Source organism: Anguilla anguilla, chromosome 11 (genome assembly GCF_013347855.1).
Source record: "Anguilla anguilla isolate fAngAng1 chromosome 11, fAngAng1.pri, whole genome shotgun sequence".
In the NCBI taxonomy this organism is placed as follows: Eukaryota; Metazoa; Chordata; class Actinopteri; order Anguilliformes; family Anguillidae; genus Anguilla; species Anguilla anguilla.
The window spans coordinates 20,548,372-20,569,840 of NC_049211.1; the positions used below are offsets into that span (position 1 = coordinate 20,548,372).

The following is a 21,469-nucleotide window of genomic DNA, read 5'->3' on the forward strand; positions in this document are numbered from 1 at the left end:
GTTAGTATTGGTGGATTGATTAGACTAATGAAGTCAGAAGAGGAGTCAGCTTGCGCACCTCTCTCTTTGTTGCCATTCAGTGCCTCTCCTGTTGCTCCAGTGGGGTCATGGTGCTTTTGGGTTGGGTAGTGAACGTCCCTGCACTGTAAGGGGCATGCTGGTATGTAAAACACACTGTGCAGTCATACAGGGTGCGGTCCCTCTGTCACACGTGCATCAAGATAATGTTCTGTCCTGCCGCAGTCTGCCACGCCCCTCATGATTGATATTGATCCCCCGACCTTTGAGCCCGACTCTCTAATTTACCCCATGGCACGACGTGCACTCAGATTTTGAAGTGAAAAGAGTCGCGTTGTCGTGCAGCGGTGTCAAACGTGGGATATGACCGCGGTATTATCAATGACCCAGCAGAAGAAGGAGTGAGCGCAGTGGAAAAGAATGAAACGAATGACAGACTGGCCAGTCTTTTATTTCATTTGTAAAGTTGTTCTTTTAAATAGTTCTAGTTTGCCTCTGGTGAAATGGAAGTGGCCTTAATTTGATGTGTGTAGGGTGCAGAGTGCAGACATAAATGATGTATGGTTATATCTCCACACTTCACACTGGGCCACACGGCTCTGGCCACCCCCTCCTCCTTCAGGCCAGGACTGAAGAGCCCCATGCATGTTTCACCAGATAGGTCAGAAATGGTTTCATTGATTTGTCATCTTGACTAGATGACTAGAGCGTAAAAGGGCACTGATTAGTTCACGTTGCAGAGTCCCCTGGTTTGTTGATTTTATTGTTTCAATCGGTAAGTCTTGCTTGATGCTGAACGACTATTTTATTGCCTATTTTGAGCCCGTTTTTGTGTTTATTGCCTCAGTGTCTCCATTATCACATATTGGAATTTAGAATTTAGAGTTTAGAATGTGGAGTTGCCCTGGGGACATCCGATTTCATGTGCTCTTTCTTGAAAGCAGAAATTAGGTACAAAATTACTTGAATGGTTAAGCATTTGGTTGGTTTGATTTCCATAAAACGTTCCATTTCAATAAAGAGCAGCTTCCCGATTGCACTGTATGTGTGTGTGTATGTGTGCATGTGTGCGTGTGCCTGTGTGTGTGCACACACCTATACATAGAGAAAAGCCACTTTGTGTCCTCAAGTCACAGTGGTTGCTATGATAAATAGAGCGTTATATTTAAAGTTGAATCTCTTTCAGCCAAAATCTGACGAGAGAGAGAAAGAGAGAGAGAGAGAGAGAGAGAGAGAGAGAGAGAGAGAGATCACTGGTAGCAGCTTACAGTATGTCGCACCAGAGCACATCTTTTTCAGTTCTCATGCCAGTCTCAGGCCTTAGGAACGGGACTGTAACCTGGCTGCAGACCTTGTGTATCATGCAAGAATGGATCATGAAGAAAAAACTATATATTATTAATTAGATGTAATTATAAGTCATGGCGTTCCCATGGCTCATACGCATTTCATTTTGTTTTTAAACACACATTAATCTTGTACCTTTTTGGACGCATTGGTTTCTAATTTAGTCACTCTTCTGCAGAATAGGTCATGAATTTGTCTAATTCAGTAACATCCTCTTTCCTGGAAGACAAGTGCGGTACATAAAAAAATATACAAAGAGAAAGGAATAATTTATGCCATTTACAGCTGCATAGTTACAAAACGCTAAACAAAGGGAAGGAAGTTTTAACAAAAACACTATTGTTATAATGACATTAATATAAAATTAGCTGCTACTTAGAACCTACCCTTACAGTAAAAAGGGCTCAGAGCGAGATTTCCCTTTAAGTCTCCATCATTCGTTCCGGCTAGGGTTACAACTAGGGTTAGGGTTAGGGCTAAGGCTAGGGTTAGAGTTACGCCTAGGGTTAGGGTTATGGTTCCGGCTAAGGTTAGGGTCACGACTAGGGTTTGGGATTATGGTTCCGGCTAGGGTTAGGGTTACAACTAGGGATAGGGCTTGGGTTAATGTTACGGCTAGAGTTAAGGTTATGGTTATGGTTAGTGTTACGGGTAAGGCTAGAGTTAGGGTTCGAGCTAGGGTTAGGGTTATGGGTAAAGGTTTGAGTTAGGGCTAGGGTTAGGGTTACAGCTAGGGTTAGGATTAGGGTTACAACTAGAGTTAGGGTTAGGGCTAGTGCTAGGGTTAGGGTTCCAGCAAGGGTTAGGGTTATGGCTAGGGCAAGGGTTAGGGTTAGGGTAACGGCTTATGGTTAGGGTTACGGCTAGGGTTAGGGTTAGAGTTCCGGCTAGGGTTAGAGTTAGGGTTATGGCTAGGGTTAGGGATAAGGCTATGGTTACGGTTCTGGCTAGGGTTAAGGTTATGGCTAGGGTTAGGGTTACAACTAGGATTAGGGTTAGGGTTAGAGCTAGGGTTAGAGTTAGGGTTGGGGTTACCGCTAGGGTAAGGGTGAGGGTTACAGCTAGGGTTAAGTTTAGGGCTAGGGTTAGGGTTACAGCTAGGGTTAGGGTTACAGTTATGGTTACAGCTAGGGTTGGGGTTAGGGTTAAGGTTACAGTTAGGGTTAGAGATGCCGCTAGGGTTAGGGTTAGGGTAACAGCTAGGGTTAGGGTTAGGGTTGTGGTTACAGCTAGGGTTAGTGTTAGGGTAACAGCAAGGGTTAGGGTTAGGGTTTGGGTAACAGCTAGGGTTAGGGTTAGGGTTACAGCTAGGGTTAGGGTTAGGTTAGCAGCTAGGGTTAGGGTAAGGGTAACAGCTAGGGTTAGGGGTAGGGTTACAGCTAGGGTTAGGGTTATAGCTAGGGTTAGGGTTACAGCTAGGGTTCGGGTTAGGTTTAGATTTACAGCTAGGGTTATGGTTATGGTTGCATCTAGAGTTAGGATTTCGGTTACAGCTAGGGTTAGGTTAGGGTTACAGTTAGGTTTAGGGTTAGGGTTACAGCTAGGGTTAGGGTTAGGGTTAGCGTTAGGGTTACAGCTAGGGTTAGGGTTAGTGTTAGGGTTACTGCTAGGGTTAGGGTTAGGGTTAGGGTAAGGGTTACAGCTAGGTTTAGGGTTACAGCTAAGGTTATGGCTGGGGTTACAGCTAGAGTTAGGGTTAGGGTTAGCGTTAGGGTTACAGCTAGGGTTAGGGTTAGGGTAAGGGTTATGGCTAGGGTTAGGGTTACAGCTAGGTTTAGGGTTAGGGTTACAGTTAGAGTTAGGGTTAGGGTTACACCTAGGGTTAGACTTTGGGTTAGGGTTACAGCTAGGGTTAGGGTTAGGATTACAGCTAAGGTTAGGGTTGGGGTTACAGCTAGGGTTAGGGTTAGGGTTAGTGTTAGGGTTACAGCTAGGGTTAGGGTTAGGGTTACAGCTAGAGTTAGGGTTAGGGTTAGGGTTAGAGCTAGAGTTAGGGTTACAGCTAGGGTCAGCGTTAAGGTTACAGCTAGGGTTAAGTTTCCGGCTAGGTTTAGGATTATGGCCAGGGTTAGTGTTACAACTAGGGTTAAGTTTAGGGCTAGGTTTAGGGTTACGGTTAGGTTAGGGTAAGGGTTCCGGCTATGGTTAGAGTTATGGCTAGGGTTAGGGTTTCAACTAGGGTTAGAGTTAGGGCTAGGGTTAGTGTTACGGCTAAGGTTAGGATTAGGGTTCCGGCTATGGTTAGGGTTATGGCTAGGGTTAGGGTTTCAACTCGGGTTAGAGTTAAGGCTAGGGTTAGTGTTACGGCTAGGGTTAGGAATAGGGTTATAGCTAGGGTTAGGCTTAGGGTTACAGCTAGGGTTAGGGTTAGAGCTAGGGCTAGGGTTAGGGTTACAGCTAGGGTTAGGGTTAAGGTTACAGCTAGGGTTAGGGTTAGGGTTTCGGTTAGGGTTACAGCTAGGGTTAGGGTTAGGGTTACAGCTAGAGTTAGGGTTAGCGTTAGGGTTACAGCTAGGGTTAGGTTTCCGGCTAGGCTTAGGATTATGGCCAGGGTTAGTGTTACAACTAGGGTTAAGTTTAGGGCTAGGGTTAGGGTTACGGCTAAGGATAGGGTAAGGGTTCCGGCTATGGTTAGAGTTATGGCTAGGGTTAGGGTTTCAACTAGGGTTAGAGTTAGGGCTAGGGTTAGTGTTACGGCTAAGGTTAGGATTAGGGTTCCGACTATGGTTAGGGTTATGGCTAAGGTTAGGGTTTCAACTAGGGTTAGAGTTAGGGCTAGGGTTAGTGTTACGGCTAGGGTTAGGGATAGGGTTATAGCTAGGGTTAGGCTTACGGTTACAGCTAGGGTTAGGGTTAGAGCTAGGGCTAGGGTTAGGGTTACAGCTAGGGTTAGGGTTGGGGTTACAGCTAGGGTTAGGGTTAGGGTTTTGGTTAGGGTTATAGCTAGGGTTAGGGTTAGGGTTATCGCTGTTGTTAGGGTTACAGCTTGGGTTAGGGTTAGGGTTACAGCTAGAGTTAGGGTTAGGGTTAGGGTTACTGCTAGGGTTAGCGTTAGGGTTACAGCTAGGGTTAGGTTTCCGGCTAGGTTTAGGATTATGGCCAGGGTTAGAGTAACAACTAGGGTTAAGTTTAGGGCTAGGGTTAGGGTTAGGGTTACAGCTAAGGTTAGGGTAAGGGTTCAGGCTATGGTTAGGTTTATGGCTAGGTTTAGGGTTTCAACTAGGGTTAGAGTTAGGGCTAAGGTTAGTGTTACGGCTAGGGTTATGGTTATGGCTAGAGCTATGGTTAGGGTTATCTGCTAGGGTTAGGTTTAGGGTTCCGGCTAGGGTTATGGTTACAACTAGGGTTAGGGCTATGGTTAAGGTTCTGGCTAAGGTTAGGGTTATGGCTAGGGTCATGGCTAGGGTTAGTGTTATGGCTTGGGTCAGGACTATGGTTAGCGTTACGGCTAGGTTTAGGGTTACAACAAGGGCTAGGGTTACAGCTAGGGTTAGGGTTAGGGCTTAGGTTAGGGTTACGGCTAGGGTTAGGGTTACGGCCAGGGTTAGGGTTACGTCTACGGTTCGGGTTAGGGTTAGGGTTCCCGCTAGGGTTACAGTTACAGCTAGGGTTAGGATTAGGTTTTGGGTTCCGGCTAGGGTTCGGGCTACTCTAACAGTTATAGCACTACATAGTCAAGGGGCTATCAATAAACAGTTATTATTCTGTCCATCTATCTGGATGGGGTCAGAAACTTAGGACAGCATGTTGATCCTGTGACAGAACTGATATAAAAGCCGGTTGATCCTTCTTCACAACTTTCTCTAAGATGAGTCGTGTTAGTTTATTCACTGAAATCAATTTCTGGAGTCAATAACTTAGTGCCTAGTCTTTATACAAAGAGTCTTCCATCTGGTGAGTTTGTCTGAAGAGGTGAATTAAATTTGTGTTGATTGTATTCTAAGTAGGCACTTCTGGGTTAGCTTAACAACCATCCATTGTCTTCTCTTTGACTTTAGTCTTTATGCTGAGATAAATTCCATAGCCAGCAAGATTAATGTTTGCTTGACAAACTGAAAATCTTATAACAAGGGTTAGGCTTTGGCTTTGTTTTTTGGGACATAATTGCATAAATCAATGATAATAAATTGAAATAAAACAAGAGCTGTTCTTCTCATATATATACTGTTTGTAAACTTCATCAACCTGTGCTTATTGGGTCATCTGAAACAAGAAATCAATCCCAATTTCAAACCTGTTGGCAAGTGTGAATTGAAATGCTGATATCATATGACTGAAAGCAAATCTTCTCAACTTCTACTGCTGTTAGGACTTAGCTGCCATGCTATGATGTCATTTGAAATAGCAGATCCACTATGGTAGATTTCTAAGTAAAGGGATCGCAATATATACTTAATGCTAATTGGAGGTGTTAGAGTGGCATGGAAATGTTCAAATTTGTTGTTCACAATGTTGAGACTAATAGAAGCCACTGCATAGCACTAAATGTCATCTCTCTCCATGCTAAATTGCACCCTACAGTGTCACACCTGTGTAATTGAGACAATCTACTTGTGCAACTTGCTTTTTGGTATATTTGAATACCCAAGTTCTTTGTATTGCCCTGCGGTAGTTATTCAGCACTGACATTTGCACTTGGCTCTGATACCTTCATTCTAGGACCTTTGTATCAATGTGCAAACGCTCATCTGACCATGGTGACATCCAGGTGTCTCTGTGGCACATTGGATTGCAACAAAATATTGATCCCGGAGACACCTCAATCAGATGTACTGACCTTGTACAGGGATGGTGGCTCATGGTTGCCCTGGCTATTGTCAGTCAGAAGTTGATCCACTTCGAATGTGTCCTTGCTGCAAACATAATATTGTTGACTGCTGCACACCTAAGTGTATGGTGACCCTGGACATTGACATCAGAGGCCTGGATAGGGGTAGAAAAAAAGCTCATGCTTGCTTAAGGCCCAACATTTTTATGGCCCAACCTGAACCAGCCTGAAAAACTCTGGCCAGATTTTAAGCACGAACCTGACAGTGCCCGATTGATGAAATAACAAGCAAAAACCATCGGGTGGCGGGTTGTGGGCGCAAGGGATTGCGTGTTATGCATTCAAACGACAAAGTGCTTCTCATCACATTAATACCGCTAATTTAATCAACCGGCAGTAAACTGCATCGGAGAAATGAGCTGTTTCAACCTAATCGCAAATTAATCACACATTTTTTTATCTGTTCAAAATGTACCTTAAAAGGATATTTTTCAAGTGTTTAATACTCTTATCAACATCGGAGTGGACAAATATGCTTGCTTTATCACTTAACAACCAATCAATTAATCAATTAACAACCCAAAACAATGACAAATATTGTCCAGAAACACTCAAAGGTATTGCATTTAGCATAACAAAATATGCTCAAATCATAACATGGCAAACTCAAGCCCAACAGGCAACAACAGATGGGCATACTAACCTGCTAAATTTAATATTACTTAGTAATATGAGTACTCACACAATGTAGTGTGTCCAACTTTACACTTATGAAGGTTCACTAAAACATCCCGTTTTTTAAAAGAATTAACACAAAACGATGGACCTCAATGCATTGCAACAACAGACACATTGTACAACAGGTACATTGGTCAGCTAAATTTTCCATTACTCAAAGATCATTCCCTGGATCCCTTGCACTTCTAAAGCAAATCACACAACGTAATTGTGTCCAACCTCACATACGGAAAATAAAGGCTCACAAAAACATCCCCTTCTACTATATGGGATCAAAACAGGATGATACAAAATAAAACAAACAATAAATAAAGTGAGCAGGATACAGTGGAAAGGGAGTATAATACAGAACTAGGACTCTAACTAGGATATTGCAGTTAGGCTATACTTCCATGTCTTTGGATACAACAGTTAGGCTATACTTCTATTTCTTTGCTCCGAGCCAGTTGCTTAAACAGACAAGCCTGTTTACATTGTCAGATGACAGGGCAGCTCCCTTCTTCTGAACAATATGCCCAGACAATGAAAAACTGCGTTCACGCTGTTTTATTTGGGAAAACATGGATTCCTACAGAAAACCCTGCTTTATTTATTGTTAATGAGTATATTAAATGAGTAAATAGAGTGAAACCGCGAAACTAGTTAGGCTGCAGTAGTACTGAAATGTAAATATGGTATCACTGTCAGGTGTTTCGTTGTATCATTTGCAGCATTTATTTCTGAGCAAAATAACGTTTTATAGCTAAGCTGGCTAGCGAAAAAAGTCGCTGATGGATATCGTAACTTTTAAATTTCATTATTCATTAGTGCATATCATATAATCACACACCCAAATGAAAATGCATGAAAAGCCTAAATACACCATTTTTCTTTCTTACCACGAACTAAATACCGCCATTTATCTTAATGTGACGTCACGAATCAGGAAGTCGGAAAAGTCGGAGCTCAGAAATGATGCTCGAATTTCCGACCTATAATTCCGAGGCCTACGACCGTTCAGTTGCTTCTTTCACAAGTCGGACCTTGTTTTTTACTAGTTCCGAGTTGTCTTGAATGCAGCATAAGGGTCGGGCAAACGTTCATCATAACAGAACGTGCGTTAACGTGCGTAAAAAAAATGAGTGGCGTTAAAACGAATTTGCGTTAACGCGTTATTATCGCGTTAACTTTGACAGCCCTACTAATTATACATTTTGCCATGAACTGCATAATTAGACTACAAGTTATTGAAGCAGGTGACAGTTTGAGAATAAGTGTAGGCTTTGAATTGCCTGTAAAACAATGGCTATATTCCAATTGCTGTAATAGTCATTATAATAGAATAAATAAATATTAATGTTTGTATTTTATTATGTGAACAGTAAAAACAACCTATTAGAATAGTGTGAATACATTGATTTTGGTTTCATTTCATCCTCAAGGAAATTAACTTCCTCATCCCTTCATGGCATTGCCAGAGGTGACATGTTGCAGCTTGCAATGCCATGAAGCGTAGGCCAGTTTAAGAAGAAATTGGGTTTTTGTTCACAGTTTGCTCTGTTTCTGAGATGAAAAAATGTGCAAAGAGAACTGCAGAACTTAGTGCACTCATCTCTTACACTACCCATGAGTCAGTAATTATTGTAATTATCTATAGACCACACAGTACTACAGGAGTTCTAGCACAGACTGGTAAGCTCTGGGTGCTTTTTGTCAAATAAAATGATAATAATCCACTTTGCCTCAGTTCTCCTGTGTTCAGTACTTTTGGCCTCACGAAACTGGGTTTACTCATCTTTTTGATTAATGTAAAAAGTATTTAACATATATTTCATAATTTATTTTTAATAATATAAATAATTCTTATTGTTCTATGGCATTGAAAGACAGAGTGTCAGTTTGAGGGCAGACTCCTATGGTCATTATTTCACTCCCAGACAGCACAGCAGTCAGTCTTCTGAGTGTCCAGGGCAACCGGTGGGACATTCTGGGGATGCCTTACAGCCTGAATCCCTATTGGCTCACTATGCACCACCTGACAGGAAACAATCCAGCACGTTACATCGAAGGATGTATAGCAACCTGCATTTGACTATACGTCTATGTGTAGAAACATCATGAAAAATGTTCTCCAAAATAATCAGGTCAACAGCTCATCCTCATGCATGCGAGGACCCAGAAGGATGTGTGAATCTAGAGGGAGTGTGGCTTGAATGCAAGGACTCTATGGAATGGGGCACTTTCATTAAGGTACCTCAGGGGGTCAGAGACACAGCAGGCACACACCACTCTCAGGGTTCCCTTTGAAAATATAATTGCTCTGACTTTGATTCTTATGAGAGATTTAATTAAAACAAGGTGATGGGGTGTGGGTGGGGATTCCTGTATTAAACCTGACTGGTCTAAAAAACCATTTTTGAATTTGAAACTGCTTTTGTAAAAAATTTGTTTATGACTAACATTCAGACATTGAGAGGTGCATCTACAATGTGTGCATCTCACCACGGCTTCTGGCCATCCAGGTCATTCATTGAGACCCTAAAGAAGAGGGTTTGAAAGGCAACTGCCTTTTTCTTTGACACGATTATTCATTTCCTCATTTCTGTTGATAGGGTTTTAGTTATAGATGTGGTTTTGGTTGCAGTTGCTGCGGCTGTTGCAGAAAACTGCCTGTTCTGTTCTTCCCAGCTAAACGTCTCATTTTCATTTTCATTTCAGCAGTTCCCTATTCACTTATTGATGTATCTGTGTATTGATCTGTTCATTGATTCCCTCGGCTTATCCATCTACCCATCTCTCCGTAGCTGACAGGCTTTTAATTGACGAGAAAGCGGGTCAAATTAAGCAATTAGTGTGACTGCTGGAAAACACACACAAATGCTATTTTCACAGGTAGAGAAAAGGGATAATAAATGCATGTGAAATAGGGAGATGCTGTATGTTTACGCTTTTTCATTTCAGAAAGTGAATGAATTTTTCATAGCTATTCATAAAAAATCCATCAATATTTCACCTGGGGAGGAAAAAAACTCATGGAATGAATTGTCATGGAAGTCCATTGAAGCAAGCGGAGTCACAAGAGAGAGAAAGTGGGTGGAGGGAGGGAGAGAGAAGGAGGTTCAGAGCATAGAGGACTGTTTATGCAGAAGAGACAAACACCTTCTGAAAGCAAGAGGTGGAAAGAGGGCTCACTCATGAGAGGAGGGGGGGAGGAATGGAAAGAGAAACAGAGACAGCAAAAAAATCATTTCCAAAAGGAAAGGCACACCCCAGAATGGTGTTAATTTACATGTTGTCAACTTGAATGGGTGGACGTGAGAATGTTTATTTCCTTACCAGAGGTATCTTATTTAAAATTTTGGAGAGAGGGACTTAGGAATGGCAGTTTGGCACAGGTGCTGAACAGATGACTATAAAGAGTGGTCAGGCTCACTCTACCAACCTCACACTGAACTCTGACCTGTAACTGGGGCCTCTAAATCTACCAGGGGTCAAGTGCTGTCCCATTTGCATGAATTTATGCTGGAACGGAACGTCATCATCTGTCTGTGGACGTCCGTAGTCAATTAAATATCTAATTAACTGAGCAGGACGTTAAATAATTCAGTGGTATTGACTTGCCTGAGTGTAATATTTGTCTCTAAATCATGTGCTCTAGGATTTGCTGATCTCAGGTCTGTGAAATGCGGGCTGAGCCAGAGATGGTTCTGGGGGACTGAGTATAGCATAAGAGATTGAACCATGTCCTGGACATTTCTTCTGTGCTTAACTCATCAGTGTTGTGCACTCTGTGCTAAAACCTTTAAATTGGCCATCATGTGTCACTCTGTTGTGTGAAGTGCTCAGCTGCTGGGTCAACATCCTTTGCAATTAACCCACAAAATGGTGCATTAAATCTTGTACACACGCAATACACAATTCAATTAAACTCTCTGAAAAGTTGCCTCAAAGATAACAAAGTAACAAGGATTTTATATGTTCTATGCTGTATCAAGAAAAGCTCTCAAACAGATAGCTGCAACATATAATCAGCAGACAATGTTGAGTGCCACTGTCCGGAGTTTTAAAGAAGATACAGATAGTTTGTAATGTGCTTCTTACAATATTACCGGTGTTTAAGAACAAACTGTGAAGTGTGGACAAAAACTCAATGCCGATATCATCACAGTGTGTGTGACAGAAATAAAGACAACATTACTAATTATAGCGTTATCATTTCAGTAAGGCTTTTCATGTTTGCTGAGATTACCTTCTGGTGTTTTGGAAACATTATTTACACCAGACTTGTTAACAAGTAGTAAAGAAAACTGATTCTACCCTTCAGATGTGTTTTCAATTCTATTTTGTCTAGTTTAACGAGTAGCTTTTTATTCATTGTTGTTGTTGTTGTTGCTGTTGTGTGTGTGTTTGTGTGAGAGAGAGTGTGTGTGTGTTTGTGTGTGTAGGTGAGAGAAATAATGAAAGAGAGAGAGAGAGAGAAAGAGAGAGAGATGGTGTGTGTGGGTGAGAGAAAGAGAGAGAGAGTGTGTGTCTGTGTGTGTGTGTTTGTGTGAATGAGAGAGAGATAGAAAGAGAGAGAGAGTGTGTGTGTGTGTGTGTGTGTGTGTGTGTGTATGTGTTTGTGTGTGTGTGTGTCTGTGTGTGTGTGTGTGTGTGTGTTGCTGGCATCCCCGTACTAGTGCGTGTGTGCCCTTTGAGTAGACTGTAAGAGTGCTGGCTGTGAGCCTTATTTCAGCAGTGCCTCAGTGCCTCCCCATCCACCCTTTCCCCAGCCTCCTTGCTTCCTGTCACTGAAGCTGTGAGCTCTGGGGACCGCAGTGTGGCAGTAACGAGGCTTTCTTCTCTCTCCTCCCCGTTTAACCTTCTACCCTTTACATGCTTTCTCTCTCTTACTCTCTTACTTTTACCCCTCTCATCTCTCCCCTCTGCTCTGTCATCCCTCCATTCTCTCTATTTATCCTTCAGCTTTTCTATTTCTTCGGTCTTTTCCTGCCTTCCTCCCGGTTTCTCCCTCCCTTTATTTTCTGCTCTCGAGGGCCTCGATGCAATTCACACATCATGACAACAAACAGCTGCTTCTGGTTACAGGCGCATTAGCCACTGCCTCGCATTAGCGATGCTAATTCAAAAAGGTGAAAAACAATAACACTCGCCTTCCAAGTGTGAACGGAAAAGGAGATTGCTATGGACAGGTGCCAGCCTGTGGGATGCTGGGCTAGGTTGGAGGGATTTGAGTGGGATGGCTTACTTGTCTAATTGGCATACGGAATGTTTGATGTGTTTTTAATCGCTCGAGGACTTGTCTCTTTGTCATGTGCTTAGCGGGACTGGCATGGTTACTCATAAAGTTCCATGCGGGACACCCTGCAGAACGGCAGGCTAAATTGGGACAGAAGCAGCCTGTCCTTTTTCCTGAGAATGCACATTTTTTGTATGATGTCTCATCATCTCCTTGCGTGATTGTCACCTGATCGGTGTGTCTGATTGTCTGATTGTTGTCTCCGTGAGAGATAATGTGACACGGGTCAGCCTGCCTCTTGCCCTCAGAGGAGACGGGAATGCATGGAGGTTTCGGGTGCGTCTCGTGGGAACGCGGTGACCCTGTAAGGCGAGAGGGGGGACCCGCATGCGCTGGAGTGACAAGTCAGCAGCCCTGCGCGGTGGCGATGGCAGCTCGGGTGGCGGTGAGTTTCGGCTCATGAGCACGTGACGTTGCAGAATTGTCCATCTGTGTTTCCAAAAACAATGTGGCGTGGGCACGGTGACTCTGAACTGGGTTTGGCTGCTGAGGAGGAATGATGAGACCCGAGAACAGCCACAATTACGTCCGCGTCCTCAATAAAGGTCATCCCCAGTACAGGAGTTACTATTACAATTGCTAACATTAGGGCGGTCATTTATTTAGGGATGCATGAAGGATGCGACACACTTCAAGGGGCTAGGGCGATGATGCATTTGTGCATACAGTTCTGCTTTTACTTTTGGGTTTCCTTCTATGTGTCACAGTGGGGCCAAACCTGCTCCAGCTGAATTATGATCATTATGCCTGAAACACGACCAAACCACAAACCTATCCTACATTCCTAATATCATCGGTTTGGATTCAAATGAACTTGGCTCCCATTAAAATGTACTGTTTTCCTCAGTCATCTTAGTAAAAGGAGAGAAGCCAAGATCTGGATAGGCCCTGCAGTTTGGGATGGTGGTGGGGGCTGTCAGAGGGATGTGACACCGCAGAGGCTTGTGGGATTTGTATGTTGCGTTGGTGGGCTCAGAGGACTGAGGAAAGCATATGGTGTGCACAGCACGGACGACTGTGCCCAACACAGCCTCACAGAGCAGAGAGGGCTGGGCCTGGACCGTACTCTCAATCCAAGCTCAGTTCTGCGAGACGGTGACCCCGTGCTGTCAGAAACCACTCTGGGCCACACGCACGTTCACTTGGCAGCTCACCCTCGGTTCTGAGGGGACGCAAACGCATACATGTTCACAGATATACACACGTGCATATACATGCTCTCTCGCTCACAGACACTGCTCTTCCCTTTCTCCCTTTTCCCTTTTGCACAGATACACATATACATTGAGGAAGCATAAAACTATTTTCTATTGCTGATCACTGATCACGTGGCCCTGCTACTGTTTACTGCTGTTCTCATTTAAAGTTCCTTTGAGCCTTTGAGTCACTGAAAACGTGGCACAATCTGGTTTGCACTCCTTTTCCTGTTGAATAACCAAGAAGAAACCGAGGCGAAAGGAGGTGGAGGGCATGATCGAAGAGAGATGCTTGTGGTTTTTCAGAACTGCTAATTAAATAAGGTGCATATTGTTATTAATGTTTATCTACCAAATACCTGTTATTATTCAGCTCATTGTTTCCCAGTTCTTATAATTATAAGTGACATTATTTCTGTCATTTCTGAATACTGTCATATTTTTTTTTTGTTAAAATATGACAAGAAAAGAGTCCGTGGCTCGGAGTTTTGGGAATGCGTGGGGGCAGGGAGTGGGGGGCTTGTCTGGGGTGGAAGTGTCCTATCACAGCCCCTCTCTCCCCAGCGAGCCGCTCCTGTTTAATTCAGCGAGCTCCGGGGCCGCTTCCCAGATGTTTTAATTACAAGGCAGAGAGAGCGCATGATTCCCACCATATGTCTCCGCTCGCCATGAGCGCGCCGCGCCTCCGCTGGGGCACGGATCCGGCAGGTTAGCCTGCCTGCCTCCCTCCGACAGGGCCGCCTGTCGGCTCGAATCAGCCTCTTCTCCCCCTGAGCGAGCACGCTAATCCAGAGGAGGGTCCTAACTAACACCCCATGAAAACACTCAATTCACAAGCAATTAAAGTTCAGGCCCGTATTAAACACTTCCACCAGGAATTGCAGACAAAGGAGAGGGGAGGAGCCCTGTTTATTCCAGGAGTCTGAAACAAGGCAGAGCTCAATTGTTTGCTCTGTTGAAAGGAGGATAGAGAGAGAGAGAGAGAGAGAGAGAGAGGAAGGGAGGGAAAGAATGAAGGATGGAGGGGGGTTTGCATTTGCCTGGTGTAATATGTAAATACGTGCGCCTCAGCTCTTGTGCCAGGTGGGCTTGTTTAACTGTGATGTTCGGCGTGCCTAAAGCTGTACATTCAATCTCATCAGTTATGACTTAATCATGAAAGTTTAAGAGAAGCATCATAGGCTCGCGGAGCAGCGTCACCTGTCATAGCATCTGTGTGCAATGGGAGATGAAGCAGCGATGACGAAGGGAGACACTCCCAAAAGCCACTGCCACAGAGCTGCTGTCACAATACAAATGGGTACTGCCTGTTACGAGACTGAGAGGAAAGCACACGCTGCCACCAGCTTTGGCCGCTAACAGAAAGAGCCTAAACCGTAGGGGGAGAGTGAGGGAGAAAGAGTTCTATGTTACCTCTTTTGAGTTGATTTAAAGAAATTAAATTAAAACAAGATATCTAGTTTTTGTTGATTTCTGGTACAGTGTCACATGACCAATAATTTAAAAATGGACAGTAAATATCCCAGAGTGATTTTTTTTTGTCCATGTGCTAAAATGTGCTAAACTACAATATAGGCTTTTGAGATATTTTGTGGGAAACCAAAAACAAAAATTCAAACCGCAATATTCAACAAAAAATCCCCTATTACTAAAAATATATATATTTCAGTAATCATCATTCAGCAGGTTGTAATGATTAATTTGTGATGTGATTTTGTATGCCATACCATCACACAATATTTTGACATAATGTTTCTAGTTGGCTACTTCGTGCATTTTTCACTTGTATTAATGAGTACTGAACATCAAGAGCAGCAGCAAAGCTTTCACACTGGTTTGCTCACTGAGATGCCGGACAGCCATCTGACTGGAAAACAAGCTTACGCCGCACGCTTGAAATGATGTCCTACCACTTTACCACAAGTACAATATCCCATTCACCCTAGCTGCAGCAAACTAGATATCAATTTGCAACTAAAAATCACAAAATCAGAGATGACAAACAGCTAAAAGATCAGAAATAAAAAGGTACTTGTTGTTATTTTAATTGTAAAAATAAAAAAAGCATGGAATTCGATAGTTGGAGTATGTGCCCTTGCACAGTCTGCTTACTGTGCATGCTTTGCTGGGAGGTGGCTGCCAATACACGATATTAACATCGACTGGAACCTTACCCAGACCAACCACTTGTAGCTAGCAATAGGTATTATGGATATTTAGGATTTTCAATCTTTTTTTCCAGAAATGCATTGCTTGCTCATTGCCAATAAAACAAAAATCAGGAAGCCCTTAAACCCTTATAAAATGTGCATAAACCGTGTATGTGTTCATTTACATATGATTGCGACATTGATGATGATGTCATGCTAAAAGATTTACTCTATGGGGAACCCACCCATCATTTCACATTAGAGCAACACACAATCATTGTTAACATTTTTAACATCCCTACCTGCAGTAAATGTGCAAATCACACTTGTTAATTACCACTGCCCATTGCTCCCAGAGCTGTTTCAATTCTGTACAAAGTTATTTAATCAGTTCAGCAGCTCATTGTTTCAGAATCCATCAATGTACATCCCTGTTTATTAAAATCATTTCTTCATTTTACTGCTGTTTGTTTGAACTGTGATGTGTTGATTATTGGACAGTGTTGAATTAAGGGTCCATCCTCTCTTTGCAGTTATGATCGTGTAGGGATCCCATGCGTGTAATTTTTGTCTAGTAATATGCCTGCAGGGGATTGCTGAGCAGTTGTTTTAACACAAACATCAATGGAACATAAAAGCTTAGGTCCAGCATAATTGCACAATGTGGTTTTTAAGGCCAGGTTATATGGGATTTTTGTCCTTTTGAAATTTCAAAACCAATTTAATATTTGAAATGTTTACTAGTTTATAAATCTAATCCAACGATATTGTTGCAAAGCACAAACAATTAGTAAATAAAGGAACATAAACATTTATAAATATTTAATGATAAAATGAACATTTCACAGTTAGTAAATAAAGGTACATAAACATTTATAAATATTTAATTAAAAAATGAACATTTCACAGAAAATTGATATCTAATTTCAACCATAAAACTTGTAAAATGAACATTTAGCAGAAATGAAACATCTCTCTTTCATTTGTATAATGTTTCTCTTCTCTCTCATAAACACACAAACAAACATACTTATGCAAATACATACACACACACACACACACACATACATATATATATGTATACATATATATATATATATATATATATATAATAAAAAGCATTTGGAATTAAAAATCAACTTAAAATTAAATCAAAAATCTAAATCAAATTAAAAATGTTGAAACTGACCAGATTTCAAAATTATGAAGAAATACTGAAATAACATATTTAATTGTAGAAAAATAAATATATAATATACAGTATAATCTTAACTCTGAGTTTGAATATTTCAGAAATTAAATGTTCAGCAGCATTTGTATTAAATATTTATTATTATTATTATTATTATTATTATTATTATTATTATTATTAATAGTAACATTTATTATTTAATGATATTTTTTAATCTGGAATTGATTGACAGTAGAATGAGACTGAGAATTGTCCAAGCAAAGGGAAGGTGTTCATAGCATTAAACTGCTGCCGTGAGACCGGTGCCGTGAGTTATAATAGTGAAATATGGATCACTGTCCCCCAGATGCTTTGTAACTGCACTCAAATTTACCATAATCAAGGCCACTATGAGATGCTTGAACGTAAGGCAGTGCTCAATTGTCTTATGCTTATCATTGCTGGGCTTGTTATGTAGTCTCTGTGTATTTCACAGCGCTTTAGCGATGTTGTCATTACTTTCTGGTCTGAGAATGTTGTCAGCCAGGTCTGGCACTGTTGTTCATATTAATCAGGCAAATGCACTTATGTTCTCCTATAATGTTAGTCACACTGCCTGAGAGCATCTGCTAAATGTAATGTAATGACAAGGGACAGTCTAATTATGAAGTGTTAACTTGATAAGCTAGGTTAAGAGGAAAGGGTTTCTGTTTATTTGACTCGTAACACTAAATTATTTTCTGTGAAAAACAAATGTAATGACATTAATCACGTATGAGGGTTTTCTTTCTTTGGAGTGGTGAAATGTTTAATCATCCCAGAGCATCATCAGCACATTCAAACACTGAACACAAAGACACAAAGAGCACTACATATGCAGCAACTGTACCATTCAGGCTACACAATTTAATCTTGAAACTAGTTTAATAATGGTTTTTAAATTATTAGTGTATGCGGTTTGTTGATTCTTCAGGGCAGCTGATTAGCTTTAGCGTAGGTTTGCACATATTGTTAAAAATCAGCGCCGTTGCAGTCTTAATGAACTTATAATAGCTTTATGAACCATAAAATATCTAGAACATTTTAAGTCTGAGTGGTGCGCGTAAAAAGTGATCACCAACCATCAATTTTGTATCTTCAAGTATTCTTATTCAAATTTTTTTAATTGCCTTGGCAACACATCATGTCATGCAGTGATGCTCTCGAGACTTTGACAGGGACACTGAGAGAGAGAGAGAGGGAGAGAGAAGGAGAATGAGAGAGTGAGAGAAAGAGAGAGAGAGAGAGAGAGAGAGAGAGAGCGCTGTCATTCTGAGATCTGGCTGCTGTGGGTGATCTCTACAGATGAAAACATCTTTCTTCCATTACTGTGCCCACCGAGAGCAGGTGGAACTGAGTCTCTGTGTCTCCGTGTCTGGCAGGGTTGTCCGCGCTCATGTCACATGCAGACACGCACTTGTCAAACAACATACGCGGCGTGGAAGACAGAGGCTGGGAGAAGAGCTGGGCCTGGGTCGTCTGGTGGGCTGTCAGCAGCTGACTGCTCTGACCTCATCCCTACAACATTAGTAAGTGAGACTTTGAATGAGACGACTGTAACTGTGACAGCACTCAAAACTGATATTTTTTCAGACATCACATGAACGAGACCAAAGGGGTTAGCACTGCACACAAATGGCAGATGCTTTGTTAACTTTTTACCCTTACGTACGAGATAGAACTGAGAGAAGCTTCCAGAAATTATATTAATTAGCACCACTCTATTTGAAATTATGCTGATGACATGTGATTATTATTATTATTATTATTATTATTATTATTATTATGGTTGTATTTTTTGTATGTAATGTAAATGTATAAAATGTCACTCTCCATTGTTCGGAGAGCAGGGCAGAATGAAGTTGACCAGAGTGGAATGTGATAAAATGAGCAAATGACCCAGTCGACCAGCATAACCACAGAGGGAAAAGAAGACGAGAACAGAGAGAAAGCAGCACCGTGTGAAAGTGCTGGATGAGCCTATTGAATCAGCAGGTGAACAGAGCCAGTCCATCATACAGCACATTCATGACTTTGATAAGTCTAGATTAACTTTGCAAAGATTAAATAATTAACACCACCCCCCCCACCACTTGCACCCACGTTTTTGTACGCACCTAGCTGAGCACATGCGTATACACACGTGCATGCACACACACACTCTCCTTGCGTAACCACTGTAGCGACAGAAAGCAGTTCCCTCAAATCATTGCCATGGGCCATAACCTTGAAAACTCAGGTTTAAAACATTTTCTCGAATTTTTATTGCTATTTATGTTGACAGCTACTTGGCACCTTGGAACGCTCAATCTATCAAAGCTTTTTTCTGTTTTAAAAACTGCTTTAGTGGCTCTTGGAGAAACAAAAAAGGGCTTTTAAACATGAATGAAATAGTATTGCTTTTGAACTTGCTGCTCTGCTTCACAGTACCTCCCCCCACCCTATCTCCACCTCCGCTCCCTCCTCCTTCACCTTCAATTTTTAATGCTTGTTCCTGAATAGGTTTGTAATAAAGAATAGGTACAGTAAGTAGCATAAAATATTGATTTTGTACATTCCTTATGAATTTTTATTCCCTGGAATTATTAAATTTTTCATATTTTCTGCACTTTAGAGGTTCCAGAAAAATTCATCCTTGTTTATTGTGTGTGCACATAACTTGTGTTCTTGATTTGGTGGAATGGATGATTCAGTTGAGTGCTTGGGCATGTGTGATTGTGTGTATGTGTGTGTGTGTGTGTGTGTGCGTTTGCATGTGTGTGTGCGTTTCTGTGTGGGTGTGTGCATGTGCGTGTGTGCGTGTGCATGTGTGTATGTGTGTGTATGTTTGTGTGTGTGTGTGTGTGCATGTGCATGTGTGTATGTGTGTGTGTGTGTGTCTGGGGAGCATGTGCAGGAGTCTGGGGTAATGAAAAGTGAGCCAGGGTCCACGAGAGAGGGCAAATCATACTGTCTGATCGGGGAAAGGTCTTGAAGGTTTTCACGGTTCCTTTTCTGTAAACATGCCATGAGCTGGAACTTGTGCTGATTGCTTACAAAGTGCAGTGACCAGTAATGTAAGCATGTAAAGGCGTGAGTGGATTTTTACTGCAGCAACCGTGATAAAGTGCCTAGTGCTGTAGCCACCATGAATCTCCCCCTCCACATTTTTCTACTGATACTACTATGCCTATATCTTTAAAGATTAATTACAGTATTTAGATATTAGATATTACATAAAATGTACATAATTATATGTTATCAAAAAATACTTGTTTAACTGAAACACTTTGAATAATAATGTGATTGTAGCTATAAGATTTTCAATACCTTTAGTTGCTAACTGTGTAGATGAATTATATACATGATTATCATTAAGAACTTAGGATGCATGCATGGTATAATTCACAAAAACAACAATTTTACCTGTAACTCTTGTTACTGAAGCAGAGATTGCATAAATATTACATTGGAATAGATTTGTAACTGTTTAATTTGTATAAATTCAGTATAATGGAATTAAATCTATTTTTGTTTGTCAAAAAATTCAAATACTGGGTTATGAACGATCAAAATCAGCAAGATCTATGCTACAGTGCAAGGGTACAATTAGGGTTTGGCTTTTGGTAGCATTACAGTTAGAAATTGAGCTTGGATTATTTGTGTAGCATGTGTTATTACGGGCAACCTCATATCACACTAACTATTTTATAAAACCGTATGTTTATAGATATAGTCAGTGTAGTAAATTATCTATTTAGTATGAAGCATAAATTGAAGGAAATTAATTTTCCTTGATTTTATCAAAAACGTCACAGAACATAGGACAGAACAACATGGACTTGACTAAATACAGAATAAAACAATCTGCAATCGCATGACCAAACCACGGAGATACACAGTGAAATATTATTTGAGGAAATGCATTATTTGTGAGTGTTAAATGGACTGTTACTAACATATTTATGGATGATTTGCAATACAAATGAACATGGAAGCAGCAGACTTGCAGACTGTGTTCCCCAGGGAGCTCCCTGCTCCTGGCTCTGCTCAGGCCTGTGCGCTGGCACCCGCCACGGCCCGCCACGGACCCCTCGTCGCTGTCTGACAGGCAGGAGAGGTTGGCCGTCCTCTCTCAGCGGCCCCGGTGGAGGCTCGGGCAGGGCTGAGGGGGCTTGTGTCCCTCCCTTAGTTGGAGGGGCTGGATGTGTGTCAGGTACAGAGCGTGTCTGGGTTCAGACTGGCTGAGATTAACAGACCTGGGAGCGTGAATGCTCATATAGCAATCCCCTTAAAGACAGGAATAAGAACAGCTGGAAATTAAGAAAAGTCTTTGCCAAACAATGCCCAGTGACAAGGTGACAGAGACAGGAGAGGAGAGAAAAGGAGAGGAGGAGAGACCAGAAAAAGGAGAGGGGAAAAGAGCAGAGGAAAGGAGAGGAGAGCAGTTGGGGCAGGGGTGGGGGTGCAGTGATTAACTCAGTGGGGTAGTTACCATTCAGAGCTCCAGCTGTGGGCAGTTAACGAACCCAGGCAAACGATCATATTTCCTGTGCCTAACAGTGTGGCGTGTCCAAACATAGCCATTGATTTATTTGTTTCTGTTTATTCGTTTGTTTGCAGTCTGAATCAGCCCACAATTACAGTCCGAGTTGATTACATTGCGTATTTCTCTACTTCATGCGTGCGTGTTGGACTTGTTTGGACGGGTACCGCTCATTTCATGTCTGTGTTCTGTGAAGAGAATCGCAATGGATTTGAATGCTGCCTTTGTTCTCCATGCAG

General features: G+C 41.8%; 1 long non-coding RNA gene across 2 annotated transcripts in view; it reads left to right on the forward strand.

Moving 5' to 3' along the window:
• Positions 1-21,469, forward strand: part of LOC118207450 — a 35,958-nt gene that overhangs the window by 1,141 nt on the left and 13,348 nt on the right. For both annotated transcript variants that reach the window (XR_004761381.1, XR_004761383.1), the window contains exons 2-3: positions 18,088-18,234; positions 18,556-18,700. This is a non-coding gene — a long non-coding RNA (uncharacterized LOC118207450). The remainder of the gene's footprint in view (positions 1-18,087; positions 18,235-18,555; positions 18,701-21,469) is intronic.